Source organism: Ascaphus truei (genome assembly GCF_040206685.1).
Source record: "Ascaphus truei isolate aAscTru1 chromosome 18 unlocalized genomic scaffold, aAscTru1.hap1 SUPER_18_unloc_1, whole genome shotgun sequence".
NCBI lineage: Eukaryota > Metazoa > Chordata > Amphibia > Anura > Ascaphidae > Ascaphus > Ascaphus truei.
Window position 1 is genome coordinate 132,832 of NW_027453856.1, and position 26,675 is coordinate 159,506.

The window sequence follows — 26,675 nt, forward strand, 5'->3', positions numbered from 1 at the left end:
ACTCAAATGTACTATAGACGGAATTCTTGATGTCAGAATTCTATTTTGGAAGGTTGCATTGTGTTGAACTTTCTGAGGAAAAAACGATATATTTCTTTTCCACTGCGGGAAAAAAGTAGTAAAAAATGAAACATTTTCATTTGCTGCAAGGAATGCCATGTATATTTTCATTAGGGAAGCAAAAAATAAAAACACCCACAGCACCTGGTATTCCCAGGCAGTCTCCCAACCCAGTACTAATCAAGCCTCACCCTGCTTAGCTTCCAAGATCTGACGGGATTTGGCGCTTTCAAGGTAGTATGGCCGTAGGTGGAGATTGCTGTCTCATGATATCCTCTCATTCTTAAATCCATGAGCCTATATCTTGCTCCATGCATACACAGAGACTGAGAAAATGACAGGTGCACTCAAATGTACTATAGACGGAATTCTCGATGTCAGAATTCTATTTTGGAAGGTTGCATTGTGTTGAACTTTCAGAGGAAAAAACTATATATTTCTTTGCCACTGCGGGAAAAAAGTAGCAAGAAATGAAACATTTTCATTTGCTGCGAGGAATGCCATGTATATTTTAATTAGGGAAGCGAAAAATAAAAACCCCTACAGCACCTGGTATTCCCAGGCAGTCTCCCAACCCAGTACTAATCAAGCCTCACCCTGCTTAGCTTCCGAGATCTGACGGGATCGGGCGCTTTCAAGGTAGTATGGCAGTAGGTGGAGATTGCTGTCTCATGATATCCTCTCATTCTTAAATCCATGAGCCTATATCTTGCTCCATGCATACACAGAGACTGAGAAAATGACAGGTGCACTCAAATGTACTATAGACGGAATTCTTGATGTCAGAATTCTATTTTGGAAGGTTGCATTGTGTTGAACTTTCAGAGGAAAAAACGATATATTTCTTTGCCACTGCGGGAAAAAAGTAGCAAGAAATGAAACATTTTCATTTGCTGCGAGGAATGCCATGTATATTTTCATTAGGGAAACGAAAAATAAAAACACCCACAGCACCTGGTATTCCCAGGCAGTCTCCCAACCCAGTACTAATCAAGCCTCACCTTGCTTAGCGTCCGAGATCTGACAGGATCAGGCGCTTTCAAGGTAGTATGGCCGCAGGTGGAAAATTGCTGTCTCATGATATCCTCTCATTCTTAAATCCATGAGCCTATATCTTGCTCCATGCATACACAGAGACTGAGAAAATGACAGGTGCACTCAAATGTACTATAGACGGAATTCTTGATGTCAGAATTCTATTTTGGAAGGTTGCATTGTGTTGAACTTTCTGAGGAAAAAACGATATATTTCTTTGCCACTGCGGGAAAAAAGTAGTAAAAAATGAAACATTTTCATTTGCTGCAAGGAATGCCATGTATATTTTCATTAGGGAAGCAAAAAATAAAAACACCCACAGCACCTGGTATTCCCAGGCAGTCTCCCAACCCAGTACTAATCAAGCCTCACCCTGCTTAGCTTCCAAGATCTGACGGGATTTGGCGCTTTCAAGGTAGTATGGCCGTAGGTGGAGATTGCTGTCTCATGATATCCTCTCATTCTTAAATCCATGAGCCTATATCTTGCTCCATGCATACACAGAGACTGAGAAAATGACAGGTGCATTCAAATGAACTATAGACGGAATTCTTGATGTCAGAATTCTATTTTGGAAGGTTACATTGTGTTGAACTTTCTGAGGAAAAAACGATATATTTCTTTGCCACTGCGGGAAAAAAGTAGTAAAAAATGAAACATTTTCATTTGCTGCAAGGAATGCCATGTATATTTTCATTAGGGAAGCAAAAAATAAAAACACCCACAGCACCTGGTATTCCCAGGCAGTCTCCCAACCCAGTACTAATCAAGCCTCACCCTGCTTAGCTTCCAAGATCTGACGGGATTTGGCGCTTTCAAGGTAGTATGGCCGTAGGTGGAGATTGCTGTCTCATGATATCCTCTCATTCTTAAATCCATGAGCCTATATCTTGCTCCATGCATACACAGAGACTGAGAAAATGACAGGTGCACTCAAATGTACTATAGACGGAATTCTCGATGTCAGAATTCTATTTTGGAAGGTTGCATTGTGTTGAACTTTCAGAGGAAAAAACTATATATTTCTTTGCCACTGCGGGAAAAAAGTAGCAAGAAATGAAACATTTTCATTTGCTGCGAGGAATGCCATGTATATTTTCATTAGGGAAGCGAAAAATAAAAACCCCTACAGCACCTGGTATTCCCAGGCAGTCTCCCAACCCAGTACTAATCAAGCCTCACCCTGCTTAGCTTCCGAGATCTGACGGGATCGGGCGCTTTCAAGGTAGTATGGCCGTAGGTGGAGATTGCTGTCTCATGATATCCTCTCATTCTTAAATCCTTGAGCCTATATCTTGCTCCATGCATACACAGAGACTGAGAAAATGACAGGTGCACTCAAATGTACTATAGACGGAATTCTTGATGTCAGAATTCTATTTTGGAAGGTTGCATTGTGTTGAACTTTCTGAGGAAAAAACGATATATTTCTTTGCCACTGCGGGAAAAAAGTAGTAAAAAATGAAACATTTTCATTTGCTGCAAGGAATGCCATGTATATTTTCATTAGGGAAGCGAAAAATAAAAACACCCACAGCACCTGGTATTCCCAGGCAGTCTCCCAACCCAGTACTAATCAAGCCTCACGCTGCTTAGCTTCCGAGATCTGACAGGATCGGGCGCTTTCAAGGTAGTATGGCCGTAGGTGGAGATTGCTGTCTCATGATATCCTCTCATTCTTAAATCCATGAGCCTATATCTTGCTCCATGCATACACAGAGACTGAGAAAATGACAGGTGCACTCAAATGTACTATAGACGGAATTCTTGATGTCAGAATTCTATTTTGGAAGGTTGCATTGTGTTGAACTTTCAGAGGAAAAAACTATATATTTCTTTGCCACTGCGGGAAAAAAGTAGCAAGAAATGAAACATTTTCATTTGCTGCGAGGAATGCCATGTATATTTTCATTAGGGAAGCGAAAAATAAAAACCCCTACAGCACCTGGTATTCCCAGGCAGTCTCCCAACCCAGTACTAATCAAGCCTCACCCTGCTTAGCTTCCGAGATCTGACGGGATCGGGCGCTTTCAAGGTAGTATGGCCGTAGGTGGAGATTGCTGTCTCATGATATCCTCTCATTCTTAAATCCATGAGCCTATATCTTGCTCCATGCATACACAGAGACTGAGAAAATGACAGGTGCACTCAAATGTACTATAGACGGAATTCTTGATGTCAGAATTCTATTTTGGAAGGTTGCATTGTGTTGAACTTTCTGAGGAAAAAACGATATATTTCTTTGCCACTGCGGGAAAAAAGTAGTAAAAAATGAAACATTTTCATTTGCTGCAAGGAATGCCATGTATATTTTCATTAGGGAAGCGAAAAATAAAAACACCCACAGCACCCGGTATTCCCAGGCAGTCTCCCAACCCAGTACTAATCAAGCCTCACGCTGCTTAGCTTCCGAGATCTGACGGGATCGGGCGCTTTCAAGGTAGTATGACCGTAGGTGGAGATTGCTGTCTCATGATATCCTCTCATTCTTAAATCCATGAGCCTATATCTTGCTCCATGCATACACAGAGACTGAGAAAATGACAGGTGCACTCAAATGTACTATAGACGGAATTCTTGATGTCAGAATTCTATTTTGGAAGGTTGCATTGTGTTGAACTTTCAGAGGAAAAAACGATATATTTCTTTGCCACTCCGGGAAAAAAGTAGCAAGAAATGAAACATTTTCATTTGCTGCGAGGAATGCCATGTATATTTTCATTAGGGAAGCGAAAAATAAAAACACCCACAGCACCTGGTATTCCCAGGCAGTCTCCCAACCCAGTACTAATCAAGCCTCACGCTGCTTAGCTTCCGAGATCTGACAGGATCGGGCGCTTTCAAGGTAGTATGGCCGTAGATGGAGATTGCTGTCTCATGATATCCTCTCATTCTTAAATCCATGAGCCTATATCTTGCTCCATGCATACACAGAGACTGAGAAAATGACAGGTGCACTCAAATGTACTATAGACGAAATTCTTGATGTCAGAATTCTATTTTGGAAGGTTGCATTATGTTGAACTTTCAGAGGAAAAAACGATATATTTCTTTGCCACTGCGGGAAAAAAGTAGTAAAAAATGAAACATTTTCATTTGCTGCAAGGAATGCCATGTATATTTTCATTAGGGAAGCGAAAAATAAAAACACCCACAGCACCCGGTATTCCCAGGCAGTCTCCCAACCCAGTACTAATCAAGCCTCACGCTGCTTAGCTTCCGAGATCTGACGGGATCGGGCGCTTTCAAGGTAGTATGACCGTAGGTGGAGATTGCTGTCTCATGATATCCTCTCATTCTTAAATCCATGAGCCTATATCTTGCTCCATGCATACACATAGACTGAGAAAATGACAGGTGCACTCAAATGTACTATAGACGGAATTCTTGATGTCAGAATTCTATTTTGGAAGGTTGCATTGTGTTGAACTTTCTGAGGAAAAAACGATATATTTCTTTGCCACTGCGGGAAAAAAGTAGTAAAAAATGAAACATTTTCATTAGCTGCAAGGAATGCCATGTATATTTTCAATAGGGAAGCAAAAAATAAAAACACCCACAGCACCTGGTATTCCCAGGCAGTCTCCCAACCCAGTACTAATCAAGTCTCACCCTGCTTAGCTTCCGAGATCTGACGGGATCGGGCGCTTTCAAGGTAGTATGGCCGTAGGTGGAGATTGCTGTCTCATGATATCCTCTCATTCTTAAATCCATGAGCCTATATCTTGCTCCATGCATACACAGAGACTGAGAAAATGACAGGTGCACTCAAATGTACTATAGACGGAATTCTTGATGTCAGAATTCTATTTTGGAAGGTTGCATTGTGTTGAACTTTCAGAGGAAAAAACGATATATTTCTTTGCCACTCCGGGAAAAAAGTAGCAAGAAATGAAACATTTTCATTTGCTGCGAGGAATGCCATGTATATTTTCATTAGGGAAGCGAAAAATAAAAACACCCACAGCACCTGGTATTCCCAGGCAGTCTCCCAACCCAGTACTAATCAAGCCTCACGCTGCTTAGCTTCCGAGATCTGACAGGATCGGGCGCTTTCAAGGTAGTATGGCCGTAGGTGGAGATTGCTGTCTCATGATATCCTCTCATTCTTAAATCCATGAGCCTATATCTTGCTCCATGCATACACAGAGACTGAGAAAATGACAGGTGCACTCAAATGTACTATAGACGAAATTCTTGATGTCAGAATTCTATTTTGGAAGGTTGCATTATGTTGAACTTTCAGAGGAAAAAACGATATATTTCTTTGCCACTGCGGGAAAAAAGTAGTAAAAAATGAAACATTTTCATTTGCTGCAAGGAATGCCATGTATATTTTCATTAGGGAAGCGAAAAATAAAAACACCCACAGCACCCGGTATTCCCAGGCAGTCTCCCAACCCAGTACTAATCAAGCCTCACGCTGCTTAGCTTCCGAGATCTGACGGGATCGGGCGCTTTCAAGGTAGTATGACCGTAGGTGGAGATTGCTGTCTCATGATATCCTCTCATTCTTAAATCCATGAGCCTATATCTTGCTCCATGCATACACATAGACTGAGAAAATGACAGGTGCACTCAAATGTACTATAGACGGAATTCTTGATGTCAGAATTCTATTTTGGAAGGTTGCATTGTGTTGAACTTTCTGAGGAAAAAACGATATATTTCTTTGCCACTGCGGGAAAAAAGTAGTAAAAAATGAAACATTTTCATTAGCTGCAAGGAATGCCATGTATATTTTCAATAGGGAAGCAAAAAATAAAAACACCCACAGCACCTGGTATTCCCAGGCAGTCTCCCAACCCAGTACTAATCAAGTCTCACCCTGCTTAGCTTCCGAGATCTGACGGGATCGGGCGCTTTCAAGGTAGTATGGCCGTAGGTGGAGATTGCTGTCTCATGATATCCTCTCATTCTTAAATCCATGAGCCTATATCTTGCTCCATGCATACACAGAGACTGAGAAAATGACAGGTGCACTCAAATGTACTATAGACGGAATTCTTGATGTCAGAATTCTATTTTGGAAGGTTGCATTGTGTTGAACTTTCAGAGGAAAAAACGATATATTTCTTTGCCACTCCGGGAAAAAAGTAGCAAGAAATGAAACATTTTCATTTGCTGCGAGGAATGCCATGTATATTTTCATTAGGGAAGCGAAAAATAAAAACACCTACAGCACCTGGTATTCCCAGGCAGTCTACCAACCCAGTACTAATCAAGCCACACCCTGCTTAGCTTCCGAGATCTGACGGGATTTGGCGTTTTCAAGGTAGTATGGCCGTAGGTGGAGATTGCTGTCTCATGATATCCTCTCATTCTTAAATCCATGAGCCTATATCTTGCTCCATGCATACACAGAGACTGAGAAAATGACAGGTGCACTCAAATGTACTATAGACGGAATTCTCGATGTCAGAATTCTATTTTGGAAGGTTGCATTGTGTTGAACTTTCAGAGGAAAAAACTATATATTTCTTTGCCACTACGGGAAAAAAGTAGCAAGAAATGAAACATTTTCATTTGCTGCGAGGAATGCCATGTATATTTTCATTAGGGAAGAGAAAAATAAAAACCCCTACAGCACCTGGTATTCCCAGGCAGTCTCCCAACCCAGTACTAATCAAGCCTCACCCTGCTTAGCTTCCGAGATCTGACGGGATCGGGCGCTTTCAAGGTAGTATGGCCGTAGGTGGAGATTGCTGTCTCATGATATCCTCTCATTCTTAAATCCATGAGCCTATATCTTGCTCCATGCATATACAGAGACTGAGAAAATGACAGGTGCACTCAAATGTACTATAGACGGAATTCTTGATGTCAGAATTCTATTTTGGAAGGTTGCATTGTGTTGAACTTTCAGAGGAAGAAACGATATATTTCTTTGCCACTCTGGGAAAAAAGTAGCAAGAAATGAAACATTTTCATTTGCTGCGAGGAATGCCATGTATATTTTCATTAGGGAAGCGAAAAATAAAAACACCCACAGCACCTGGTATTCCCAGGCAGTCTCCCAACCCAGTACTAATCAAGCCTCACGCTGCTTAGCTTCCGAGATCTGACAGGATCGGGCGCTTTCAAGGTAGTATGGCCGTAGGTGGAGATTGCTGTCTCATGATATCCTCTCATTCTTAAATCCATGAGCCTATATCTTGCTCCATGCATTCACAGAGACTGAGAAAATGACAGGTGCACTCAAATGTACTATAGACGAAATTCTTGATGTCAGAATTCTATTTTGGAAGGTTGCATTATGTTGAACTTTCAGAGGAAAAAACGATATATTTCTTTGCCACTGCGGGAAAAAAGTAGTAAAAAATGAAACATTTTCATTTGCTGCAAGGAATGCCATGTATATTTTCATTAGGGAAGCGAAAAATAAAAACACCCACAGCACCCGGTATTCCCAGGCAGTCTCCCAACCCAGTACTAATCAAGCCTCACGCTGCTTAGCTTCCGAGATCTGACGGGATCGGGCGCTTTCAAGGTAGTATGACCGTAGGTGGAGATTGCTGTCTCATGATATCCTCTCATTCTTAAATCCATGAGCCTATATCTTGCTCCATGCATACACATAGACTGAGAAAATGACAGGTGCACTCAAATGTACTATAGACGGAATTCTTGATGTCAGAATTCTATTTTGGAAGGTTGCATTGTGTTGAACTTTCTGAGGAAAAAACGATATATTTCTTTGCCACTGCGGGAAAAAAGTAGTAAAAAATGAAACATTTTCATTAGCTGCAAGGAATGCCATGTATATTTTCAATAGGGAAGCAAAAAATAAAAACACCCACAGCACCTGGTATTCCCAGGCAGTCTCCCAACCCAGTACTAATCAAGCCTCACCCTGCTTAGCTTCCGAGATCTGACAGGATCGGGCGCTTTCAAGGTAGTATGGCCGTAGGTGGAGATTGCTGTCTCATGATATCCTCTCATTCTTAAATCCATGAGCCTATATCTTGCTCCATGCATACACAGAGACTGAGAAAATGACAGGTGCACTCAAATGTACTATAGACGGAATTCTTGATGTCAGAATTCTATTTTGGAAGGTTGCATTGTGTTGAACTTTCAGAGGAAAAAACGATATATTTCTTTGCCACTCCGGGAAAAAAGTAGCAAGAAATGAAACATTTTCATTTGCTGCGAGGAATGCCATGTATATTTTCATTAGGGAAGCGAAAAATAAAAACACCTACAGCACCTGGTATTCCCAGGCAGTCTACCAACCCAGGACTAATCAAGCCTCACCCTGCTTAGCTTCCGAGATCTGACGGGATTTGGCGTTTTCAAGGTAGTATGGCCGTAGGTGGAGATTGCTGTCTCATGATATCCTCTCATTCTTAAATCCATGAGCCTATATCTTGCTCCATGCATACACAGAGACTGAGAAAATGACAGGTGCACTCAAATGTACTATAGACGGAATTCTCGATGTCAGAATTCTATTTTGGAAGGTTGCATTGTGTTGAACTTTCAGAGGAAAAAACTATATATTTCTTTGCCACTACGGGAAAAAAGTAGCAAGAAATGAAACATTTTCATTTGCTGCGAGGAATGCCATGTATATTTTCATTAGGGAAGCGAAAAATAAAAACCCCTACAGCACCTGGTATTCCCAGGCAGTCTCCCAACCCAGTACTAATCAAGCCTCACCCTGCTTAGCTTCCGAGATCTGACGGGATCGGGCGCTTTCAAGGTAGTATGGCCGTAGGTGGAGATTGCTGTCTCATGATATCCTCTCATTCTTAAATCCATGAGCCTATATCTTGCTCCATGCATACACAGAGACTGAGAAAATGACAGGTGCACTCAAATGTACTATAGACGGAATTCTTGATGTCAGAATTCTATTTTGGAAGGTTGCATTGTGTTGAACTTTCTGAGGAAAAAACGATATATTTCTTTGCCACTGCGGGAAAAAAGTAGTAAAAAATGAAACATTTTCATTTGCTGCAAGGAATGCCATGTATATTTTCATTAGGGAAGCGAAAAATAAAAACACCCACAGCACCTGGTATTCCCAGGCAGTCTCCCAACCCAGTACTAATCAAGCCTCACGCTGCTTAGCTTCCGAGATCTGACAGGATCGGGCGCTTTCAAGGTAGTATGGCCGTAGGTGGAGATTGCTGTCTCATGATATCCTCTCATTCTTAAATCCATGAGCCTATATCTTGCTCCATGCATACACAGAGACTGAGAAAATGACAGGTGCACTCAAATGTACTATAGACGAAATTCTTGATGTCAGAATTCTATTTTGGAAGGTTGCATTATGTTGAACTTTCAGAGGAAAAAACGATATATTTCTTTGCCACTGCGGGAAAAAAGTAGTAAAAAATGAAACATTTTCATTAGCTGCAAGGAATGCCATGTATATTTTCATTAGGGAAGCAAAAAATAAAAACACCCACAGCACCTGGTATTCCCAGGCAGTCTCCCAACCCAGTACTAATCAAGCCTCACCCTGCTTAGCTTCCGAGATCTGACGGGATCGGGCGCTTTCAAGGTAGTATGGCCGTAGGTGGAGATTGCTGTCTCATGATATCCTCTCATTCTTAAATCCATGAGCCTATATCTTGCTCCATGCATACACAGAGACTGAGAAAATGACAGGTGCACTCAAATGTACTATAGACGGAATTCTTGATGTCAGAATTCTATATTGGAAGGTTGCATTGTGTTGAACTTTCAGAGGAAAAAACGATATATTTCTTTGCCACTCCGGGAAAAAAGTAGCAAGAAATGAAACATTTTCATTTGCTGCGAGGAATGCCATGTATATTTTCATTAGGGAAGCGAAAAATAAAAACCCCTACAGCACCTGGTATTCCTAGGCAGTCTCCCAACCCAGTACTAATCAAGCCTCACCCTGCTTAGCTTCCGAGATCTGACGGGATCGGGCGCTTTCAAGGTAGTATGGCCGTAGGTGGAGATTGCTGTCTCATGATATCCTCTCATTCTTAAATCCATGAGCCTATATCTTGCTCCATGCATACACAGAGACTGAGAAAATGACAGGTGCACTCAAATGTACTATAGACGGAATTCTTGATGTCAGAATTCTATTTTGGAAGGTTGCATTGTGTTGAACTTTCTGAGGAAAAAACGATATATTTCTTTGCCACTGCGGGAAAAAAGTAGTAAAAAATGAAACATTTTCATTTGCTGCAAGGAATGCCATGTATATTTTCATTAGGGAAGCGAAAAATAAAAACACCCACAGCACCTGGTATTCCCAGGCAGTCTCCCAACCCAGTACTAATCAAGCCTCACGCTGCTTAGCTTCCGAGATCTGACAGGATCGGGCGCTTTCAAGGTAGTATGGCCGTAGGTGGAGAATGCTGTCTCATGATATCCTCTCATTCTTAAATCCATGAGCCTATATCTTGCTCCATGCATACACAGAGACTGAGAAAATGACAGGTGCACTCAAATGTACTATAGACGGAATTCTTGATGTCAGAATTCTATTTTGGAAGGTTGCATTGTGTTGAACTTTCAGAGGAAAAAACGATATATTTCTTTGCCACTGCGGGAAAAAAGTAGCAAGAAATGAAACATTTTCATTTGCTGCGAGGAATGCCATGTATATTTTCATTAGGGAAACGAAAAATAAAAACACCCACAGCACCTGGTATTCCCAGGCAGTCTCCCAACCCAGTACTAATCAAGCCTCACCTTGCTTAGCGTCCGAGATCTGACAGGATCAGGCGCTTTCAAGGTAGTATGGCCGCAGGTGGAGATTGCTGTCTCATGATATCCTCTCATTCTTAAATCCATGAGCCTATATCTTGCTCCATGCATACACAGAGACTGAGAAAATGACAGGTGCACTCAAATGTACTATAGACGGAATTCTTGATGTCAGAATTCTATTTTGGAAGGTTGCATTGTGTTGAACTTTCTGAGGAAAAAACGATATATTTCTTTGCCACTGCGGGAAAAAAGTAGTAAAAAATGAAACATTTTCATTTGCTGCAAGGAATGCCATGTATATTTTCATTAGGGAAGCGAAAAATAAAAACACCCACAGCACCTGGTATTCCCAGGCAGTCTCCCAACCCAGTACTAATCAAGCCTCACGCTGCTTAGCTTCCGAGATCTGACAGGATCGGGCGCTTTCAAGGTAGTATGGCCGTAGGTGGAGATTGCTGTCTCATGATATCCTCTCATTCTTAAATCCATCAGCCTATATCTTGCTCCATGCATACACAGAGACTGAGAAAATGACAGGTGCACTCAAATGTACTATAGATGAAATTCTTGATGTCAGAATTCTATTTTGGAAGGTTGCATTATGTTGAACTTTCAGAGGAAAAAACGATATATTTCTTTGCCACTGCGGGAAAAAAGTAGTAAAAAATGAAACATTTTCATTAGCTGCAAGGAATGCCATGTATATTTTCATTAGGGAAGCAAAAAATAAAAACACCCACAGCACCTGGTATTCCCAGGCAGTCTCCCAACCCAGTACTAATCAAGCCTCACCCTGCTTAGCTTCCGAGATCTGACGGGATCGGGCGCTTTCAAGGTAGTATGGCCGTAGGTGGAGATTGCTGTCTCATGATATCCTCTCATTCTTAAATCCATGAGCCTATATCTTGCTCCATGCATACACAGAGACTGAGAAAATGACAGGTGCACTCAAATGTACTATAGACGGAATTCTTGATGTCAGAATTCTATATTGGAAGGTTGCATTGTGTTGAACTTTCAGAGGAAAAAACGATATATTTCTTTGCCACTCCGGGAAAAAAGTAGCAAGAAATGAAACATTTTCATTTGCTGCGAGGAATGCCATGTATATTTTCATTAGGGAAGCGAAAAATAAAAACACCTACAGCACCTGGTATTCCCAGGCAGTCTCCCAACCCAGTACTAATCAAGCCTCACCCTGCTTAGCTTCCGAGATCTGACAGGATTTGGCGCTTTCAAGGTAGTATGGCCGTAGGTGGAGATTGCTGTCTCATGATATCCTCTCATTCTTAAATCCATGAGCCTATATCTTGCTCCATGCATACACAGAGACTGAGAAAATGACAGGTGCACTCAAATGTACTATTGACGGAATTCTTGATGTCAGAATTCTATTTTGGAAGGTTGCATTGTGTTGAACTTTCAGAGGAAAAAACGATATATTTCTTTGCCACTGCGGGAAAAAAGTAGCAAGAAATGAAACATTTTCATTTGCTGCAAGGAATGCCATGTATATTTTCATTAGGGAAGCGAAAAATAAAAACCCCTACAGCACCTGGTATTCCCAGGCAGTCTCCCAACCCAGTACTAATCAAGCCTCACCCTGCTTAGCTTCCGAGATCTGACGGGATCGGGCGCTTTCAAGGTAGTATGGCCGTAGGTGGAGATTGCTGTCTCATGATATCCTCTCATTCTTAAATCCATGAGCCTATATCTTGCTCCATGCATACACAGAGACTGAGAAAATGACAGGTGCACTCAAATGTACTATAGACGGAATTCTTGATGTCAGAATTCTATTTTGGAAGGTTGCATTGTGTTGAACTTTCTGAGGAAAAAACGATATATTTCTTTTCCACTGCGGGAAAAAAGTAGTAAAAAATGAAACATTTTCATTTGCTGCAAGGAATGCCATGTATATTTTCATTAGGGAAGCGAAAAATAAAAACCCCTACAGCACCTGGTATTCCCAGGCAGTCTCCCAACCCAGTACTAATCAAGCCTCACCCTGCTTAGCTTCCGAGATCTGACGGGATCGGGCGCTTTCAAGGTAGTATGGCCGTAGGTGGAGATTGCTGTCTCATGATATCCTCTCATTCTTAAATCCATGAGCCTATATCTTGCTCCATGCATACACAGAGACTGAGAAAATGACAGGTGCACTCAAATGTACTATAGACGGAATTCTTGATGTCAGAATTCTATTTTGGAAGGTTGCATTGTGTTGAACTTTCTGAGGAAAAAACGATATATTTCTTTTCCACTGCGGGAAAAAAGTAGTAAAAAATGAAACATTTTCATTTGCTGCAAGGAATGCCATGTATATTTTCATTAGGGAAGCAAAAAATAAAAACACCCACAGCACCTGGTATTCCCAGGCAGTCTCCCAACCCAGTACTAATCAAGCCTCACCCTGCTTAGCTTCCGAGATCTGACGGGATCGGGCACTTTCAAGGTAGTATGGCCGTAGGTGGAGATTGCTGTCTCATGATATCCTCTCATTCTTAAATCCATGAGCCTATATCTTGCTCCATGCATACACAGAGACTGAGAAAATGACAGGTGCACTCAAATGTACTATAGACGGAATTCTTGATGTCAGAATTCTATTTTGGAAGGTTGCATTGTGTTGAACTTTCTGAGGAAAAAACGATATATTTCTTTGCCACTGCGGGAAAAAAGTAGTAAAAAATGAAACATTTTCATTTGCTGCAAGGAATGCCATGTATATTTTCATTAGGGAAGCAAAAAATAAAAACACCCACAGCACCTGGTATTCCCAGGCAGTCTCCCAACCCAGTACTAATCAAGCCTCACCCTGCTTAGCTTCCGAGATCTGACGGGATCGGGCACTTTGAAGGTAGTATGGCCGTAGGTGGAGATTGCTGTCTCATGATATCCTCTCATTCTTAAATCCATGAGCCTATATCTTGCTCCATGCATACACAGAGACTGAGAAAAAGACAGGTGCACTCAAATGTACTATAGACGGAATTCTTGATGTCAGAATTCTATTTTGGAAGGTTGCATTGTGTTGAACTTTCAGAGGAAAAAACGATATATTTCTTTGCCACTGCGGGAAAAAAGTAGCAAGAAATGAAACATTTTCATTTGCTGCGAGGAATGCCATGTATATTTTCATTAGGGAAGCGAAAAATAAAAACCCCTACAGCACCTGGTATTCCCAGGCAGTCTCCCAACCCAGTACTAATCAAGCCTCACCCTGCTTAGCTTCCGAGATCTGACGGGATCGGGCACTTTGAAGGTAGTATGGCCGTAGGTGGAGATTGCTGTCTGATGATATCCTCTCATTCTTAAATCCATGAGCCTATATCTTGCTCCATGCATACACAGAGACTGAGAAAATGACAGGTGCACTCAAATGTACTATAGACGGAATTCTTGATGTCAGAATTCTATTTTGGAAGGTTGCATTGTGTTGAACTTTCAGAGGAAAAAACGATATATTTCTTTGCCACTGCGAGAAAAAAGTAGCAAGAAATGAAACATTTTCATTTGCTGCGAGGAATGCCATGTATATTTTCATTAGGGAAGCGAAAAATAAAAACCCCTACAGCACCTGGTATTCCCATGCAGTCTCCCAACCCAGTACTAATCAAGCCTCACCCTGCTTAGCTTCCGAGATCTGACGGGATCGGGCACTTTGAAGGTAGTATGGCCGTAGGTGGAGATTGCTGTCTCATGATATCCTCTCATTCTTAAATCCATGAGCCTATATCTTGCTCCATGCATACACAGAGACTGAGAAAATGACAGGTGCACTCAAATGTACTATAGACGGAATTCTTGATGTCAGAATTCTATTTTGGAAGGTTGCATTGTGTTGAACTTTCTGAGGAAAAAACGAGATATTTCTTTGCCACTGCGGGAAAAAAGTAGCAAGAAATGAAACATTTTCATTTGCTGCAAGGAATGCCATGTATATTTTCATTAGGGAAGCGAAAAATAAAAACACCCACAGCACCTGGTATTCCCAGGCAGTCTCCCAACCCAGTACTAATCAAGCCTCACGCTGCTTAGCTTCCGAGATCTGACAGGATCGGGCGCTTTCAAGGTAGTATGGCCGCAGGTGGAGATTGCTGTCTCATGATATCCTCTCATTCTTAAATCCATGAGCCTATATCTTGCTCCATGCATACACAGAGACTGAGAAAATGACAGGTGCACTCAAATGTACTATAGACGGAATTCTTGATGTCAGAATTCTATTTTGGAAGGATGCATTGTGTTGAACTTTCTGAGGAAAAAACGATATATTTCTTTGCCACTGCGGGAAAAAAGTAGTAAAAAATGAAACATTTTCATTTGCTGCAAGGAATGCCATGTATATTTTCATTAGGGAAGCAAAAAATAAAAACACCCACAGCACCTGGTATTCCCAGGCAGTCTCCCAACCCAGTACTAATCAAGCCTCACCCTGCTTAGCTTCCGAGATCTGACGGGATCGGGCACTTTGAATGTAGTATGGCCGTAGGTGGAGATTGCTGTCTCATGATATCCTCTCATTCTTAAATCCATGAGCCTATATCTTGCTCCATGCATACACAGAGACTGAGAAAAAGACAGGTGCACTCAAATGTACTATAGACGGAATTCTTGATGTCAGAATTCTATTTTGGAAGGTTGCATTGTGTTGAACTTTCAGAGGAAAAAACGATATATTTCTTTGCCACTGCGAGAAAAAAGTAGCAAGAAATGAAACATTTTCATTTGCTGCGAGGAATGCCATGTATATTTTCATTAGGGAAGCGAAAAATAAAAACCCCTACAGCACCTGGTATTCCCATGCAGTCTCCCAACCCAGTACTAATCAAGCCTCACCCTGCTTAGCTTCCGAGATCTGACGGGATCGGGCACTTTGAAGGTAGTATGGCCGTAGGTGGAGATTGCTGTCTCATGATATCCTCTCATTCTTAAATCCATGAGCCTATATCTTGCTCCATGCATACACAGAGACTGAGAAAATGACAGGTGCACTCAAATGTACTATAGACGGAATTCTTGATGTCAGAATTCTATTTTGGAAGGTTGCATTGTGTTGAACTTTCTGAGGAAAAAACGAGATATTTCTTTGCCACTGCGGGAAAAAAGTAGCAAGAAATGAAACATTTTCATTTGCTGCAAGGAATGCCATGTATATTTTCATTAGGGAAGCGAAAAATAAAAACACCCACAGCACCTGGTATTCCCAGGCAGTCTCCCAACCCAGTACTAATCAAGCCTCACGCTGCTTAGCTTCCGAGATCTGACAGGATCGGGCGCTTTCAAGGTAGTATGGCCGCAGGTGGAGATTGCTGTCTCATGATATCCTCTCATTCTTAAATCCATGAGCCTATATCTTGCTCCATGCATACACAGAGACTGAGAAAATGACAGGTGCACTCAAATGTACTATAGACGGAATTCTTGATGTCAGAATTCTATTTTGGAAGGATGCATTGTGTTGAACTTTCTGAGGAAAAAACGATATATTTCTTTGCCACTGCGGGAAAAAAGTAGTAAAAAATGAAACATTTTCATTTGCTGCAAGGAATGCCATGTATATTTTCATTAGGGAAGCAAAAAATAAAAACACCCACAGCACCTGGTATTCCCAGGCAGTCTCCCAACCCAGTACTAATCAAGCCTCACCCTGCTTAGCTTCCGAGATCTGACGGGATCGGGCACTTTGAATGTAGTATGGCCGTAGGTGGAGATTGCTGTCTCATGATATCCTCTCATTCTTAAATCCATGAGCCTATATCTTGCTCCATGCATACACAGAGACTGAGAAAAAGACAGGTGCACTCAAATGTACTATAGACGGAATTCTTGATGTCAGAATTCTATTTTGGAAGGTTGCATTGTGTTGAACTTTCAGAGGAAAAAACGATATATTTCTTTGCCACTGCGGGAAAAAAGTAGCAAGAAATGAAACATTTTCATTTGCTGCGAGGAATGCCATGTATATTTTCATTAGGGAAGCAAAAAATAAAAACACCCACAGCACCTGGTATTCCCAGGCAGTCTCCCAACCCAGTACTAATCAAGCCTCACCCTGCTTAGCTTCCGAGATCTGACGGGATCGGGCACTTTGAATGTAGTATGGCCGTAGGTGGAGATTGCTGTCTCATGATATCCTCTCATTCTTAAATCCATGAGCCTATATCTTGCTCCATGCATACACAGAGACTGAGAAAAAGACAGGTGCACTCAAATGTACTATAGACGGAATTCTTGATGTCAGAATTCTATTTTGGAAGGTTGCATTGTGTTGAACTTTCAGAGGAAAAAACGATATATTTCTTTGCCACTGCGGGAAAAAAGTAGCAAGAAATGAAACATTTTCATTTGCTGCGAGGAATGCCATGTATATTTTCATTAGGGAAGCGAAAAATAAAAACCCCTACAGCACCTGGTATTCCCAGGCAGTCTCCCAACCCAGTACTAATCAAGCCTCACCCTGCTTAGCTTCCGAGATCTGACGGGATCGGGCACTTTGAAGGTAGTATGGCCGTAGGTGGAGATTGCTGTCTCATGATATCCTCTCATTCTTAAATCCATGAGCCTATATCTTGCTCCATGCATACACAGAGACTGAGAAAATGACAGGTGCACTCAAATGTACTATAGACGGAATTCTTGATGTCAGAATTCTATTTTGGAAGGTTGCATTGTGTTGAACTTTCAGAGGAAAAAACGATATATTTCTTTGCCACTGCGAGAAAAAAGTAGCAAGAAATGAAACATTTTCATTTGCTGCGAGGAATGCCATGTATATTTTCATTAGGGAAGCGAAAAATAAAAACCCCTACAGCACCTGGTATTCCCAGGCAGTCTCCCAACCCAGTACTAATCAAGCCTCACCCTGCTTAGCTTCCGAGATCTGACGGGATCGGGCACTTTGAAGGTAGTATGGCCGTAGGTGGAGATTGCTGTCTCATGATATCCTCTCATTCTTAAATCCATGAGCCTATATCTTGCTCCATGCATACACAGAGACTGAGAAAATGACAGGTGCACTCAAATGTACTATAGACGAAATTCTTGATGTCAGAATTCTATTTTGGAAGGTTGCATTATGTTGAACTTTCAGAGGAAAAAACGATATATTTCTTTGCCACTGCGGGAAAAAAGTAGTAAAAAATGAAACATTTTCATTAGCTGCAAGGAATGCCATGTATATTTTCATTAGGGAAGCAAAAAATAAAAACACCCACAGCACCTGGTATTCCCAGGCAGTCTCCCAACCCAGTTCTAATCAAGCCTCACCCTGCTTAGCTTCCGAGATCTGACGGGATCGGGCGCTTTCAAGGTAGTATGGCCGTAGGTGGAGATTGCTGTCTCATGATATCCTCTCATTCTTAAATCCATGAGCCTATATCTTGCTCCAGGCATACACAGAGACTGAGAAAATGACAGGTGCACTCAAATGTACTATAGACGGAATTCTTGATGTCAGAATTCTATATTGGAAGGTTGCATTGTGTTGAACTTTCAGAGGAAAAAACGATATATTTCTTTGCCACTCCGGGAAAAAAGTAGCAAGAAATGAAACATTTTCATTTGCTGCGAGGAATGCCATGTATATTTTCATTAGGGAAGCGAAAAATAAAAACACCTACAGCACCTGGTATTCCCAGGCAGTCTCCCAACCCAGTACTAATCAAGCCTCACCCTGCTTAGCTTCCGAGATCTGACGGGATTTGGCGCTTTCAAGGTAGTATGGCCGTAGGTGGAGATTGCTGTCTCATGATATCCTCTCATTCTTAAATCCATGAGCCTATATCTTGCTCCATGCATACACAGAGACTGAGAAAATGACAGGTGCACTCAAATGTACTATAGACGGAATTCTCGATGTCAGAATTCTATTTTGGAAGGTTGCATTGTGTTGAACTTTCAGAGGAAAAAACTATATATTTCTTTGCCACTACGGGAAAAAAGTAGCAAGAAATGAAACATTTTCATTAGCTGCAAGGAATGCCATGTATATTTTCAATAGGGAAGCAAAAAATAAAAACACCCACAGCACCTGGTATTCCCAGGCAGTCTCCCAACCCAGTACTAATCAAGCCTCACCCTGCTTAGCTTCCGAGATCTGACAGGATCGGGCGCTTTCAAGGTAGTATGGCCATAGGTGGAGATTGCTGTCTCATGATATCCTCTCATTCTTAAATCCATGAGCCTATATCTTGCTCCATGCATACACAGAGACTGAGAAAATGACAGGTGCACTCAAATGTACTATAGACGGAATTCTTGATGTCAGAATTCTATTTTTTAAGGTTGCATTGTGTTGAACTTTCAGAGGAAAAAACGATATATTTCTTTGCCACTGCGGGAAAAAAGTAGCAAGAAATGAAACATTTTCATTTGCTGCGAGGAATGCCATGTATATTTTCATTAGGGAAGCGAAAAATAAAAACCCCTACAGCACCTGGTATTCCTAGGCAGTCTCCCAACCCAGTACTAATCAAGCCTCACCCTGCTTAGCTTCCGAGATCTGACGGGATCGGGCGCTTTCAAGGTAGTATGGCCGTAGGTGGAGATTGCTGTCTCATGATATCCTCTCATTCTTAAATCCATGAGCCTATATCTTGCTCCATGCATACACAGAGACTGAGAAAATGACAGGTGCACTCAAATGTACTATAGACGGAATTCTTGATGTCAGAATTCTATTTTGGAAGGTTGCATTGTGTTGAACTTTCTGAGGAAAAAACGATATATTTCTTTGCCACTGCGGGAAAAAAGTAGTAAAAAATGAAACATTTTCATTTGCTGCAAGGAATGCCATGTATATTTTCATTAGGGAAGCAAAAAATAAAAACACCCACAGCACCTGGTATTCCCAGGCAGTCTCCCAACCCAGTACTAATCAAGCCTCACCCTGCTTAGCTTCCGAGATCTGACGGGATCGGGCACTTTGAAGGTAGTATGGCCGTAGGTGGAGATTGTTGTCTCATGATATCCTCTCATTCTTAAATCCATGAGCCTATATCTTGCTCCATGCATACACAGAGACTGAGAAAAAGACAGGTGCACTCAAATGTACTATAGACGGAATTCTTGATGTCAGAATTCTATTTTGGAAGGTTGCATTGTGTTGAACTTTCAGAGGAAAAAACGATATATTTCTTTGCCACTGCGGGAAAAAAGTAGCAAGAAATGAAACATTTTCATTTGCTGCGAGGAATGCCATGTATATTTTCATTAGGGAAGCGAAAAATAAAAACCCCTACAGCACCTGGTATTCCCAGGCAGTCTCCCAACCCAGTACTAATCAAGCCTCACCCTGCTTAGCTTCCGAGATCTGACGGGATCGGGCACTTTGAAGGTAGTATGGCCGTAGGTGGAGATTGCTGTCTCATGATATCCTCTCATTCTTAAATCCATGAGCCTATATCTTGCTCCATGCATACACAGAGACTGAGAAAATGACAGGTGCACTCAAATGTACTATAGACGGAATTCTTGATGTCAGAATTCTATTTTGGAAGGTTGCATTGTGTTGAACTTTCAGAGGAAAAAACGATATATTTCTTTGCCACTGCGGGAAAAAAGTAGCAAGAAATGAAACATTATCATTTGCTGCGAGGAATGCCATGTATATTTTATTAGAGAAGCGAAAAATAAAAACCCCTACAGCACCTGGTATTCCCAGGCAGTCTCCCAACCCAGTACTAATCAAGCCTCACCCTGCTTAGCTTCCGAGATCTGACGGGATCGGGCACTTTGAAGGTAGTATGGCCGTAGGTGGAGATTGCTGTCTCATGATATCCTCTCATTCTTAAATCCATGAGCCTATATCTTGCTCCATGCATACACAGAGACTGAGAAAATGACAGGTGCACTCAAATGTACTATAGACGGAATTCTTGATGTCAGAATTCTATTTTGGAAGGTTGCATTGTGTTGAACTTTCAGAGGAAAAAACGATATATTTCTTTGCCACTGCGAGAAAAAAGTAGCAAGAAATGAAACATTTTCATTTGCTGCGAGGAATGCCATGTATATTTTCATTAGGGAAGCGAAAAATAAAAACCCCTACAGCACCTGGTATTCCCAGGCAGTCTCCCAACCCAGTACTAATCAAGCCTCACCCTGCTTAGCTTCCGAGATCTGACGGGATCTGGCGCTTTCAAGGTAGTATGGCCGTAGGTGGAGATTGCTGTCTCATGATATCCTCTCATTCTTAAATCCATGAGCCTATATCTTGCTCCATGCATACACAGAGACTGAGAAAATGACAGGTGCACTCAAATGTACTATAGACAGAATTCTTGATGTCAGAATTCTATTTTGGAAGGTTGCATTGTGTTGAACTTTCAGAGGAAAAAACGATATATTTCTTTGCCACTGCGGGAAAAAAGTAGCAAGAAATGAAACATTTTCATTTGCTGCGAGGAATGCCATGTATATTTTCATTAGGGAAGCGAAAAATAAAAATCGCTACAGCACCTGGTATTCCCAGGCAGTCTCCCAACCCAGTACTAATCAAGCCTCACCATGCTTAGCTTCCGAGATCTGACGGGATCGGGCACTTTGAAGGTAGTATGTCCGTAGGTGGAGATTGCTGTCTCATGATATCCTCTCATTCTTAAATCCATGAGCCTATATCTTGCTCCATGCATACACAGAGACTGAGAAAATGACAGGTGCACTCAAATGTACTATAGACGGAATTCTTGATGTCAGAATTCTATTTTGGAAGGTTGCATTGTGTTGAACTTTCAGAGGAAAAAACGATATATTTCTTTGCCACTGCGGGAAAAAAGTAGTAAAAAATGAAACATTTTCATTTGCTGCAAGGAATGCCATGTATATTTTCATTAGGGAAGAAAAAATAAAAACACCCACAGCACCTGGTATTCCCAGGCAGTCTCCCAACCCAGTACTAATCAAGCCTCACCCTGCTTAGCTTCCGAGATCTGACGGGATCGGGCGCTTTCAAGGTAGTATGGCCGTAGGTGGAGATTGCTGTCTCATGATATCCTCTCATTCTTAAATCCATGAGCCTATATCTTGCTCCATGCATACACAGAGACTGAGAAAATGACAGGTGCACTCAAATGTACTATAGACGGAATTCTTGATGTCAGAATTCTATTTTGGAAGGTTGCATTGTGTTGAACTTTCAGAGGAAAAAACGATATATTTCTTTGCCACTGCGGGAAAAAAGTAGTAAAAAATGAAACATTTTCATTTGCTGCAAGGAATGCCATGTATATTTTCATTAGGGAAGAAAAAATAAAAACACCCACAGCACCTGGTATTCCCAGGCAGTCTCCCAACCCAGTACTAATCAAGCCTCACCCTGCTTAGCTTCCGAGATCTGACGGGATCGGGCGCTTTCAAGGTAGTATGGCCGTAGGTGGAGATTGCTGTCTCATGATATCCTCTCATTCTTAAATCCATGAGCCTATATCTTGCTCCATGCATACACAGAGACTGAGAAAATGACAGGTGCACTCAAATGTACTATAGACGGAATTCTTGATGTCAGAATTCTATTTTGGAAGGTTGCATTGTGTTGAACTTTCAGAGGAAAAAACGATATATTTCTTTGCCACTGCGAGAAAAAAGTAGCAAGAAATGAAACATTTTCATTTGCTGCAAGGAATGCCATGTATATTTTCATTAGGGAAGCAAAAAATAAAAACACCCACAGCACCTGGTTTTCCCAGGCAGTCTCCCAACCCAGTACTAATCAAGCCTCACCTTGCTTAGCGTCCGAGATCTGACAGGATCAGGCGCTTTCAAGGTAGTATGGCCGCAGGTGGACATTGCTGTCTCATGATATCCTCTCATTCTTAAATCCATGAGCCTATATCTTGCTCCATGCATACACAGAGACTGAGAAAATGACAGGTGCACTCAAATGTACTATAGACGGAATTCTTGATGTCAGAATTCTATTTTGGAAGGTTGCATTGTGTTGAACTTTCTGAGGAAAAAACGATATATTTCTTTGCCACTGCGGGAAAAAAGTAGTAAAAAATGAAACATTTTCATTTGCTGCAAGGAATGCCATGTATATTTTCATTAGGGAAGAAAAAATAAAAACACCCACAGCACCTGGTATTCCCAGGCAGTCTCCCAACCCAGTACTAATCAAGCCTCACCCTGCTTAGCTTCCGAGATCTGACGGGATCGGGCGCTTTCAAGGTAGTATGGCCGTAGGTGGAGATTGCTGTCTCATGATATCCTCTCATTCTTAAATCCATGAGCCTATATCTTGCTCCATGCATACACAGAGACTGAGAAAATGACAGGTGCACTCAAATGTACTATAGACGGAATTCTTGATGTCAGAATTCTATTTTGGAAGGTTGCATTGTGTTGAACTTTCAGAGGAAAAAACGATATATTTCTTTGCCACTGCGAGAAAAAAGTAGCAAGAAATGAAACATTTTCATTTGCTGCAAGGAATGCCATGTATATTTTCATTAGGGAAGCAAAAAATAAAAACACCCACAGCACCTGGTTTTCCCAGGCAGTCTCCCAACCCAGTACTAATCAAGCCTCACCTTGCTTAGCGTCCGAGATCTGACAGGATCAGGCGCTTTCAAGGTAGTATGGCCGCAGGTGGACATTGCTGTCTCATGATATCCTCTCATTCTTAAATCCATGAGCCTATATCTTGCTCCATGCATACACAGAGACTGAGAAAATGACAGGTGCACTCAAATGTACTATAGACGGAATTCTTGATGTCAGAATTCTATTTTGGAAGGTTGCATTGTGTTGAACTTTCTGAGGAAAAAACGATATATTTCTTTGCCACTGCGGGAAAAAAGTAGTAAAAAATGAAACATTTTCATTTGCTGCAAGGAATGCCATGTATATTTTCATTAGGGAAGCAAAAAATAAAAACACCCACAGCACCTGGTATTCCCAGGCAGTCTCCCAACCCAGTACTAATCAAGCCTCACCCTGCTTAGCTTCCGAGATCTGACGGGATCGGGCACTTTGAAGGTAGTATGGCCGTAGGTGGAGATTGCTGTCTCATGATATCCTCTCATTCTTAAATCCATGAGCCTATATCTTGCTCCATGCATACACAGAGACTGAGAAAAAGACAGGTGCACTCAAATGTACTATAGACGGAATTCTTGATGTCAGAATTCTATTTTGGAAGGTTGCATTGTGTTGAACTTTCAGAGGAAAAAACGATATATTTCTTTGCCACTGCGGGAAAAAAGTAGCAAGAAATGAAACATTTTCATTTGCTGCGAGGAATGCCATGTATATTTTCATTAGGGAAGCGAAAAATAAAAACCCCTACAGCACCTGGTATTCCCAGGCAGTCTCCCAACCCAGTACTAATCAAGCCTCACCCTGCTTAGCTTCCGAGATCTGACGGGATCGGGCACTTTGAAGGTAGTATGGCCGTAGGTGGAGATTGCTGTCTCATGATATCCTCTCATTCTTAAATCCATGAGCCTATATCTTGCTCCATGCATACACAGAGACTGAGAAAATGACAGGTGCACTCAAATGTACTATAGACGGAATTCTTGATGTCAGAATTCTATTTTGGAAGGTTGCATTGTGTTGAACTTTCAGAGGAAAAAACGATATATTTCTTTGCCACTGCGAGAAAAAAGTAGCAAGAAATGAAACATTTTCATTTGCTGCGAGGAATGCCATGTATATTTTCATTAGGGAAGCGAAAAATAAAAACCCCTACAGCACCTGGTATTCCCAGGCAGTCTCCCAACCCAGTACTAATCAAGCTTCACCCTGCTTAGCTTCCGAGATCTGACGGGATCGGGCACTTTGAAGGTAGTATGGCCGTAGGTGGAGATTGCTGTCTCATGATATCCTCTCATTCTTAAATCCATGAGCCTATATCTTGCTCCATGCATACACAGAGACTGAGAAAATGACAGGTGCACTCAAATGTACTATAGACGGAATTCTTGATGTCAGAATTCTATTTTGGAAGGTTGCATTGTGTTGAACTTTCAGAGGAAAAAACGATATATTTCTTTGCCACTGCGCGAAAAAAGTAGCAAGAAATGAAACATTTTCATTTGCTGCGAGGAATGCCATGTATATTTTATTAGGGAAGCGAAAAATAAAAACCCCTACAGCACCTGGTATTCCCAGGCAGTCTCCCAACCCAGTACTAATCAAGCCTCACCCTGCTTAGCTTCCGAGATCTGACGGGATCGGGCACTTTGAAGGTAGTATGGCCGTAGGTGGAGATTGCTGTCTCATGATATCCTCTCATTCTTAAATCCATGAGCCTATATCTTGCTCCATGCATACACAGAGACTGAGAAAATGACAGGTGCACTCAAATGTACTATAGACGGAATTCTTGATGTCAGAATTCTATTTTGGAAGGTTGCATTGTGTTGAACTTTCAGAGGAAAAAACGATATATTTCTTTGCCACTGCGAGAAAAAAGTAGCAAGAAATGAAACATTTTCATTTGCTGCGAGGAATGCCATGTATATTTTCATTAGGGAAGCGAAAAATAAAAACCCCTACAGCACCTGGTATTCCCAGGCAGTCTCCCAACCCAGTACTAATCAAGCCTCACCCTGCTTAGCTTCCGAGATCTGACGGGATCTGGCGCTTTCAAGGTAGTATGGCCGTAGGTGGAGATTGCTGTCTCATGATATCCTCTCATTCTTAAATCCATGAGCCTATATCTTGCTCCATGCATACACAGAGACTGAGAAAATGACAGGTGCACTCAAATGTACTATAGACGGAATTCTTGATGTCAGAATTCTATTTTGGAAGGTTGCATTGTGTTGAACTTTCAGAGGAAAAAACGATATATTTCTTTGCCACTGCGGGAAAAAAGTAGTAAAAAATGAAACATTTTCATTTGCTGCAAGGAATGCCATGTATATTTTCATTAGGGAAGAAAAAATAAAAACACCCACAGCACCTGGTATTCCCAGGCAGTCTCCCAACCCAGTACTAATCAAGCCTCACCCTGCTTAGCTTCCGAGATCTGACGGGATCGGGCGCTTTCAAGGTAGTATGGCCGTAGGTGGAGATTGCTGTCTCATGATATCCTCTCATTCTTAAATCCATGAGCCTATATCTTGCTCCATGCATACACAGAGACTGAGAAAATGACAGGTGCACTCAAATGTACTATAGACGGAATTCTTGATGTCAGAATTCTATTTTGGAAGGTTGCATTGTGTTGAACTTTCAGAGGAAAAAACGATATATTTCTTTGCCACTGCGAGAAAAAAGTAGCAAGAAATGAAACATTTTCATTTGCTGCAAGGAATGCCATGTATATTTTCATTAGGGAAGCAAAAAATAAAAACACCCACAGCACCTGGTATTCCCAGGCAGTCTCCAAACCCAGTACTAATCAAGCCTCACCTTGCTTAGCGTCCGAGATCTGACAGGATCAGGCGCTTTCAAGGTAGTATGGCCGCAGGTGGACATTGCTGTCTCATGATATCCTCTCATTCTTAAATCCATGAGCCTATATCTTGCTCCATGCATATACAGAGACTGAGAAAATGACAGGTGCACTCAAATGTACTATAGACGGAATTCTTGATGTCAGAATTCTATTTTGGAAGGTTGCATTGTGTTGAACTTTCTGAGGAAAAAACGATATATTTCTTTGCCACTGCGGGAAAAAAGTAGTAAAAAATGAAACATTTTCATTTGCTGCAAGGAATGCCATGTATATTTTCATTAGGGAAGCAAAAAATAAAAACACCCACAGCACCTGGTATTCCCAGGCAGTCTCCCAACCCAGTACTAATCAAGCCTCACCCTGCTTAGCTTCCGAGATCTGACGGGATCGGGCGCTTTCAAGGTAGTATGGCCGTAGGTGGAGATTGCTGTCTCATGATATCCTCTCATTCTTAAATCCATGA

At 41.6% G+C, this 26,675-nt stretch overlaps 44 non-coding genes and 22 pseudogenes across 44 annotated transcripts; all 66 read right to left on the bottom strand.

Moving 5' to 3' along the window:
• Positions 1 to 192: 192 nt before the first annotated feature.
• LOC142474602 (5S ribosomal RNA) lies at positions 193 to 311 on the bottom strand. The gene has a single exon (XR_012790542.1). It is a non-coding gene; the product is annotated as a 5S ribosomal RNA (ribosomal RNA).
• A 286-nt stretch (positions 312 to 597) lies between these two features.
• On the bottom strand, positions 598 to 716 carry LOC142474542 (5S ribosomal RNA). Its single transcript, XR_012790485.1, has one exon. It is a non-coding gene; the product is annotated as a 5S ribosomal RNA (ribosomal RNA).
• Positions 717 to 1,002: 286 nt separating this feature from the next.
• LOC142474652 (5S ribosomal RNA) lies at positions 1,003 to 1,121 on the bottom strand (annotated as a pseudogene).
• A 287-nt stretch (positions 1,122 to 1,408) lies between these two features.
• On the bottom strand, positions 1,409 to 1,527 carry LOC142474603 (5S ribosomal RNA). The gene has a single exon (XR_012790543.1). It is a non-coding gene; the product is annotated as a 5S ribosomal RNA (ribosomal RNA).
• Positions 1,528 to 1,813: 286 nt separating this feature from the next.
• LOC142474604 (5S ribosomal RNA) lies at positions 1,814 to 1,932 on the bottom strand. Its single transcript, XR_012790544.1, has one exon. It is a non-coding gene; the product is annotated as a 5S ribosomal RNA (ribosomal RNA).
• A 286-nt stretch (positions 1,933 to 2,218) lies between these two features.
• LOC142474379 (5S ribosomal RNA) lies at positions 2,219 to 2,337 on the bottom strand. Its single transcript, XR_012790332.1, has one exon. It is a non-coding gene; the product is annotated as a 5S ribosomal RNA (ribosomal RNA).
• A 286-nt stretch (positions 2,338 to 2,623) lies between these two features.
• Positions 2,624 to 2,742, bottom strand: LOC142474644 (5S ribosomal RNA; annotated as a pseudogene).
• A 286-nt stretch (positions 2,743 to 3,028) lies between these two features.
• On the bottom strand, positions 3,029 to 3,147 carry LOC142474380 (5S ribosomal RNA). Its single transcript, XR_012790333.1, has one exon. It is a non-coding gene; the product is annotated as a 5S ribosomal RNA (ribosomal RNA).
• A 286-nt stretch (positions 3,148 to 3,433) lies between these two features.
• On the bottom strand, positions 3,434 to 3,552 carry LOC142474605 (5S ribosomal RNA). Its single transcript, XR_012790545.1, has one exon. It is a non-coding gene; the product is annotated as a 5S ribosomal RNA (ribosomal RNA).
• A 286-nt stretch (positions 3,553 to 3,838) lies between these two features.
• LOC142474659 (5S ribosomal RNA) lies at positions 3,839 to 3,957 on the bottom strand (annotated as a pseudogene).
• A 286-nt stretch (positions 3,958 to 4,243) lies between these two features.
• On the bottom strand, positions 4,244 to 4,362 carry LOC142474606 (5S ribosomal RNA). The gene has a single exon (XR_012790546.1). It is a non-coding gene; the product is annotated as a 5S ribosomal RNA (ribosomal RNA).
• Positions 4,363 to 4,648: 286 nt separating this feature from the next.
• On the bottom strand, positions 4,649 to 4,767 carry LOC142474464 (5S ribosomal RNA). Its single transcript, XR_012790412.1, has one exon. It is a non-coding gene; the product is annotated as a 5S ribosomal RNA (ribosomal RNA).
• A 286-nt stretch (positions 4,768 to 5,053) lies between these two features.
• Positions 5,054 to 5,172, bottom strand: LOC142474646 (5S ribosomal RNA; annotated as a pseudogene).
• Positions 5,173 to 5,458: 286 nt separating this feature from the next.
• LOC142474607 (5S ribosomal RNA) lies at positions 5,459 to 5,577 on the bottom strand. The gene has a single exon (XR_012790547.1). It is a non-coding gene; the product is annotated as a 5S ribosomal RNA (ribosomal RNA).
• A 286-nt stretch (positions 5,578 to 5,863) lies between these two features.
• LOC142474465 (5S ribosomal RNA) lies at positions 5,864 to 5,982 on the bottom strand. Its single transcript, XR_012790413.1, has one exon. It is a non-coding gene; the product is annotated as a 5S ribosomal RNA (ribosomal RNA).
• A 286-nt stretch (positions 5,983 to 6,268) lies between these two features.
• LOC142474684 (5S ribosomal RNA) lies at positions 6,269 to 6,387 on the bottom strand (annotated as a pseudogene).
• A 286-nt stretch (positions 6,388 to 6,673) lies between these two features.
• Positions 6,674 to 6,792, bottom strand: LOC142474381 (5S ribosomal RNA). The gene has a single exon (XR_012790334.1). It is a non-coding gene; the product is annotated as a 5S ribosomal RNA (ribosomal RNA).
• Positions 6,793 to 7,078: 286 nt separating this feature from the next.
• Positions 7,079 to 7,197, bottom strand: LOC142474647 (5S ribosomal RNA; annotated as a pseudogene).
• A 286-nt stretch (positions 7,198 to 7,483) lies between these two features.
• LOC142474608 (5S ribosomal RNA) lies at positions 7,484 to 7,602 on the bottom strand. Its single transcript, XR_012790548.1, has one exon. It is a non-coding gene; the product is annotated as a 5S ribosomal RNA (ribosomal RNA).
• A 286-nt stretch (positions 7,603 to 7,888) lies between these two features.
• Positions 7,889 to 8,007, bottom strand: LOC142474535 (5S ribosomal RNA). Its single transcript, XR_012790478.1, has one exon. It is a non-coding gene; the product is annotated as a 5S ribosomal RNA (ribosomal RNA).
• Positions 8,008 to 8,293: 286 nt separating this feature from the next.
• Positions 8,294 to 8,412, bottom strand: LOC142474687 (5S ribosomal RNA; annotated as a pseudogene).
• Positions 8,413 to 8,698: 286 nt separating this feature from the next.
• LOC142474382 (5S ribosomal RNA) lies at positions 8,699 to 8,817 on the bottom strand. The gene has a single exon (XR_012790335.1). It is a non-coding gene; the product is annotated as a 5S ribosomal RNA (ribosomal RNA).
• A 286-nt stretch (positions 8,818 to 9,103) lies between these two features.
• Positions 9,104 to 9,222, bottom strand: LOC142474648 (5S ribosomal RNA; annotated as a pseudogene).
• A 286-nt stretch (positions 9,223 to 9,508) lies between these two features.
• Positions 9,509 to 9,627, bottom strand: LOC142474217 (5S ribosomal RNA). The gene has a single exon (XR_012790185.1). It is a non-coding gene; the product is annotated as a 5S ribosomal RNA (ribosomal RNA).
• Positions 9,628 to 9,913: 286 nt separating this feature from the next.
• LOC142474529 (5S ribosomal RNA) lies at positions 9,914 to 10,032 on the bottom strand. The gene has a single exon (XR_012790473.1). It is a non-coding gene; the product is annotated as a 5S ribosomal RNA (ribosomal RNA).
• A 286-nt stretch (positions 10,033 to 10,318) lies between these two features.
• LOC142474649 (5S ribosomal RNA) lies at positions 10,319 to 10,437 on the bottom strand (annotated as a pseudogene).
• A 286-nt stretch (positions 10,438 to 10,723) lies between these two features.
• Positions 10,724 to 10,842, bottom strand: LOC142474653 (5S ribosomal RNA; annotated as a pseudogene).
• Positions 10,843 to 11,128: 286 nt separating this feature from the next.
• On the bottom strand, positions 11,129 to 11,247 carry LOC142474651 (5S ribosomal RNA; annotated as a pseudogene).
• A 286-nt stretch (positions 11,248 to 11,533) lies between these two features.
• On the bottom strand, positions 11,534 to 11,652 carry LOC142474220 (5S ribosomal RNA). Its single transcript, XR_012790187.1, has one exon. It is a non-coding gene; the product is annotated as a 5S ribosomal RNA (ribosomal RNA).
• Positions 11,653 to 11,938: 286 nt separating this feature from the next.
• Positions 11,939 to 12,057, bottom strand: LOC142474672 (5S ribosomal RNA; annotated as a pseudogene).
• A 286-nt stretch (positions 12,058 to 12,343) lies between these two features.
• LOC142474383 (5S ribosomal RNA) lies at positions 12,344 to 12,462 on the bottom strand. Its single transcript, XR_012790336.1, has one exon. It is a non-coding gene; the product is annotated as a 5S ribosomal RNA (ribosomal RNA).
• A 286-nt stretch (positions 12,463 to 12,748) lies between these two features.
• LOC142474384 (5S ribosomal RNA) lies at positions 12,749 to 12,867 on the bottom strand. Its single transcript, XR_012790337.1, has one exon. It is a non-coding gene; the product is annotated as a 5S ribosomal RNA (ribosomal RNA).
• Positions 12,868 to 13,153: 286 nt separating this feature from the next.
• LOC142474462 (5S ribosomal RNA) lies at positions 13,154 to 13,272 on the bottom strand. The gene has a single exon (XR_012790410.1). It is a non-coding gene; the product is annotated as a 5S ribosomal RNA (ribosomal RNA).
• A 286-nt stretch (positions 13,273 to 13,558) lies between these two features.
• Positions 13,559 to 13,677, bottom strand: LOC142474592 (5S ribosomal RNA). The gene has a single exon (XR_012790532.1). It is a non-coding gene; the product is annotated as a 5S ribosomal RNA (ribosomal RNA).
• Positions 13,678 to 13,963: 286 nt separating this feature from the next.
• Positions 13,964 to 14,082, bottom strand: LOC142474615 (5S ribosomal RNA). Its single transcript, XR_012790554.1, has one exon. It is a non-coding gene; the product is annotated as a 5S ribosomal RNA (ribosomal RNA).
• Positions 14,083 to 14,368: 286 nt separating this feature from the next.
• LOC142474640 (5S ribosomal RNA) lies at positions 14,369 to 14,487 on the bottom strand. Its single transcript, XR_012790577.1, has one exon. It is a non-coding gene; the product is annotated as a 5S ribosomal RNA (ribosomal RNA).
• A 286-nt stretch (positions 14,488 to 14,773) lies between these two features.
• LOC142474660 (5S ribosomal RNA) lies at positions 14,774 to 14,892 on the bottom strand (annotated as a pseudogene).
• Positions 14,893 to 15,178: 286 nt separating this feature from the next.
• On the bottom strand, positions 15,179 to 15,297 carry LOC142474654 (5S ribosomal RNA; annotated as a pseudogene).
• Positions 15,298 to 15,583: 286 nt separating this feature from the next.
• Positions 15,584 to 15,702, bottom strand: LOC142474641 (5S ribosomal RNA). Its single transcript, XR_012790578.1, has one exon. It is a non-coding gene; the product is annotated as a 5S ribosomal RNA (ribosomal RNA).
• Positions 15,703 to 15,988: 286 nt separating this feature from the next.
• LOC142474663 (5S ribosomal RNA) lies at positions 15,989 to 16,107 on the bottom strand (annotated as a pseudogene).
• A 286-nt stretch (positions 16,108 to 16,393) lies between these two features.
• On the bottom strand, positions 16,394 to 16,512 carry LOC142474655 (5S ribosomal RNA; annotated as a pseudogene).
• A 286-nt stretch (positions 16,513 to 16,798) lies between these two features.
• On the bottom strand, positions 16,799 to 16,917 carry LOC142474656 (5S ribosomal RNA; annotated as a pseudogene).
• A 286-nt stretch (positions 16,918 to 17,203) lies between these two features.
• LOC142474616 (5S ribosomal RNA) lies at positions 17,204 to 17,322 on the bottom strand. Its single transcript, XR_012790555.1, has one exon. It is a non-coding gene; the product is annotated as a 5S ribosomal RNA (ribosomal RNA).
• Positions 17,323 to 17,608: 286 nt separating this feature from the next.
• On the bottom strand, positions 17,609 to 17,727 carry LOC142474617 (5S ribosomal RNA). Its single transcript, XR_012790556.1, has one exon. It is a non-coding gene; the product is annotated as a 5S ribosomal RNA (ribosomal RNA).
• Positions 17,728 to 18,013: 286 nt separating this feature from the next.
• LOC142474609 (5S ribosomal RNA) lies at positions 18,014 to 18,132 on the bottom strand. Its single transcript, XR_012790549.1, has one exon. It is a non-coding gene; the product is annotated as a 5S ribosomal RNA (ribosomal RNA).
• A 286-nt stretch (positions 18,133 to 18,418) lies between these two features.
• On the bottom strand, positions 18,419 to 18,537 carry LOC142474638 (5S ribosomal RNA). Its single transcript, XR_012790575.1, has one exon. It is a non-coding gene; the product is annotated as a 5S ribosomal RNA (ribosomal RNA).
• A 286-nt stretch (positions 18,538 to 18,823) lies between these two features.
• LOC142474582 (5S ribosomal RNA) lies at positions 18,824 to 18,942 on the bottom strand. The gene has a single exon (XR_012790522.1). It is a non-coding gene; the product is annotated as a 5S ribosomal RNA (ribosomal RNA).
• Positions 18,943 to 19,228: 286 nt separating this feature from the next.
• LOC142474530 (5S ribosomal RNA) lies at positions 19,229 to 19,347 on the bottom strand. Its single transcript, XR_012790474.1, has one exon. It is a non-coding gene; the product is annotated as a 5S ribosomal RNA (ribosomal RNA).
• A 286-nt stretch (positions 19,348 to 19,633) lies between these two features.
• LOC142474593 (5S ribosomal RNA) lies at positions 19,634 to 19,752 on the bottom strand. Its single transcript, XR_012790533.1, has one exon. It is a non-coding gene; the product is annotated as a 5S ribosomal RNA (ribosomal RNA).
• A 286-nt stretch (positions 19,753 to 20,038) lies between these two features.
• Positions 20,039 to 20,157, bottom strand: LOC142474618 (5S ribosomal RNA). Its single transcript, XR_012790557.1, has one exon. It is a non-coding gene; the product is annotated as a 5S ribosomal RNA (ribosomal RNA).
• Positions 20,158 to 20,442: 285 nt separating this feature from the next.
• Positions 20,443 to 20,561, bottom strand: LOC142474619 (5S ribosomal RNA). Its single transcript, XR_012790558.1, has one exon. It is a non-coding gene; the product is annotated as a 5S ribosomal RNA (ribosomal RNA).
• Positions 20,562 to 20,847: 286 nt separating this feature from the next.
• LOC142474562 (5S ribosomal RNA) lies at positions 20,848 to 20,966 on the bottom strand. Its single transcript, XR_012790504.1, has one exon. It is a non-coding gene; the product is annotated as a 5S ribosomal RNA (ribosomal RNA).
• Positions 20,967 to 21,252: 286 nt separating this feature from the next.
• LOC142474688 (5S ribosomal RNA) lies at positions 21,253 to 21,371 on the bottom strand (annotated as a pseudogene).
• Positions 21,372 to 21,656: 285 nt separating this feature from the next.
• LOC142474221 (5S ribosomal RNA) lies at positions 21,657 to 21,775 on the bottom strand. Its single transcript, XR_012790188.1, has one exon. It is a non-coding gene; the product is annotated as a 5S ribosomal RNA (ribosomal RNA).
• A 285-nt stretch (positions 21,776 to 22,060) lies between these two features.
• Positions 22,061 to 22,179, bottom strand: LOC142474222 (5S ribosomal RNA). Its single transcript, XR_012790189.1, has one exon. It is a non-coding gene; the product is annotated as a 5S ribosomal RNA (ribosomal RNA).
• A 286-nt stretch (positions 22,180 to 22,465) lies between these two features.
• LOC142474657 (5S ribosomal RNA) lies at positions 22,466 to 22,584 on the bottom strand (annotated as a pseudogene).
• A 285-nt stretch (positions 22,585 to 22,869) lies between these two features.
• On the bottom strand, positions 22,870 to 22,988 carry LOC142474223 (5S ribosomal RNA). Its single transcript, XR_012790190.1, has one exon. It is a non-coding gene; the product is annotated as a 5S ribosomal RNA (ribosomal RNA).
• Positions 22,989 to 23,274: 286 nt separating this feature from the next.
• LOC142474658 (5S ribosomal RNA) lies at positions 23,275 to 23,393 on the bottom strand (annotated as a pseudogene).
• Positions 23,394 to 23,679: 286 nt separating this feature from the next.
• On the bottom strand, positions 23,680 to 23,798 carry LOC142474594 (5S ribosomal RNA). Its single transcript, XR_012790534.1, has one exon. It is a non-coding gene; the product is annotated as a 5S ribosomal RNA (ribosomal RNA).
• Positions 23,799 to 24,084: 286 nt separating this feature from the next.
• LOC142474620 (5S ribosomal RNA) lies at positions 24,085 to 24,203 on the bottom strand. Its single transcript, XR_012790559.1, has one exon. It is a non-coding gene; the product is annotated as a 5S ribosomal RNA (ribosomal RNA).
• Positions 24,204 to 24,489: 286 nt separating this feature from the next.
• Positions 24,490 to 24,608, bottom strand: LOC142474675 (5S ribosomal RNA; annotated as a pseudogene).
• Positions 24,609 to 24,893: 285 nt separating this feature from the next.
• LOC142474621 (5S ribosomal RNA) lies at positions 24,894 to 25,012 on the bottom strand. Its single transcript, XR_012790560.1, has one exon. It is a non-coding gene; the product is annotated as a 5S ribosomal RNA (ribosomal RNA).
• Positions 25,013 to 25,298: 286 nt separating this feature from the next.
• LOC142474563 (5S ribosomal RNA) lies at positions 25,299 to 25,417 on the bottom strand. Its single transcript, XR_012790505.1, has one exon. It is a non-coding gene; the product is annotated as a 5S ribosomal RNA (ribosomal RNA).
• A 285-nt stretch (positions 25,418 to 25,702) lies between these two features.
• On the bottom strand, positions 25,703 to 25,821 carry LOC142474224 (5S ribosomal RNA). Its single transcript, XR_012790191.1, has one exon. It is a non-coding gene; the product is annotated as a 5S ribosomal RNA (ribosomal RNA).
• A 286-nt stretch (positions 25,822 to 26,107) lies between these two features.
• LOC142474674 (5S ribosomal RNA) lies at positions 26,108 to 26,226 on the bottom strand (annotated as a pseudogene).
• A 286-nt stretch (positions 26,227 to 26,512) lies between these two features.
• On the bottom strand, positions 26,513 to 26,631 carry LOC142474225 (5S ribosomal RNA). Its single transcript, XR_012790192.1, has one exon. It is a non-coding gene; the product is annotated as a 5S ribosomal RNA (ribosomal RNA).
• Positions 26,632 to 26,675: the final 44 nt, after the last annotated feature.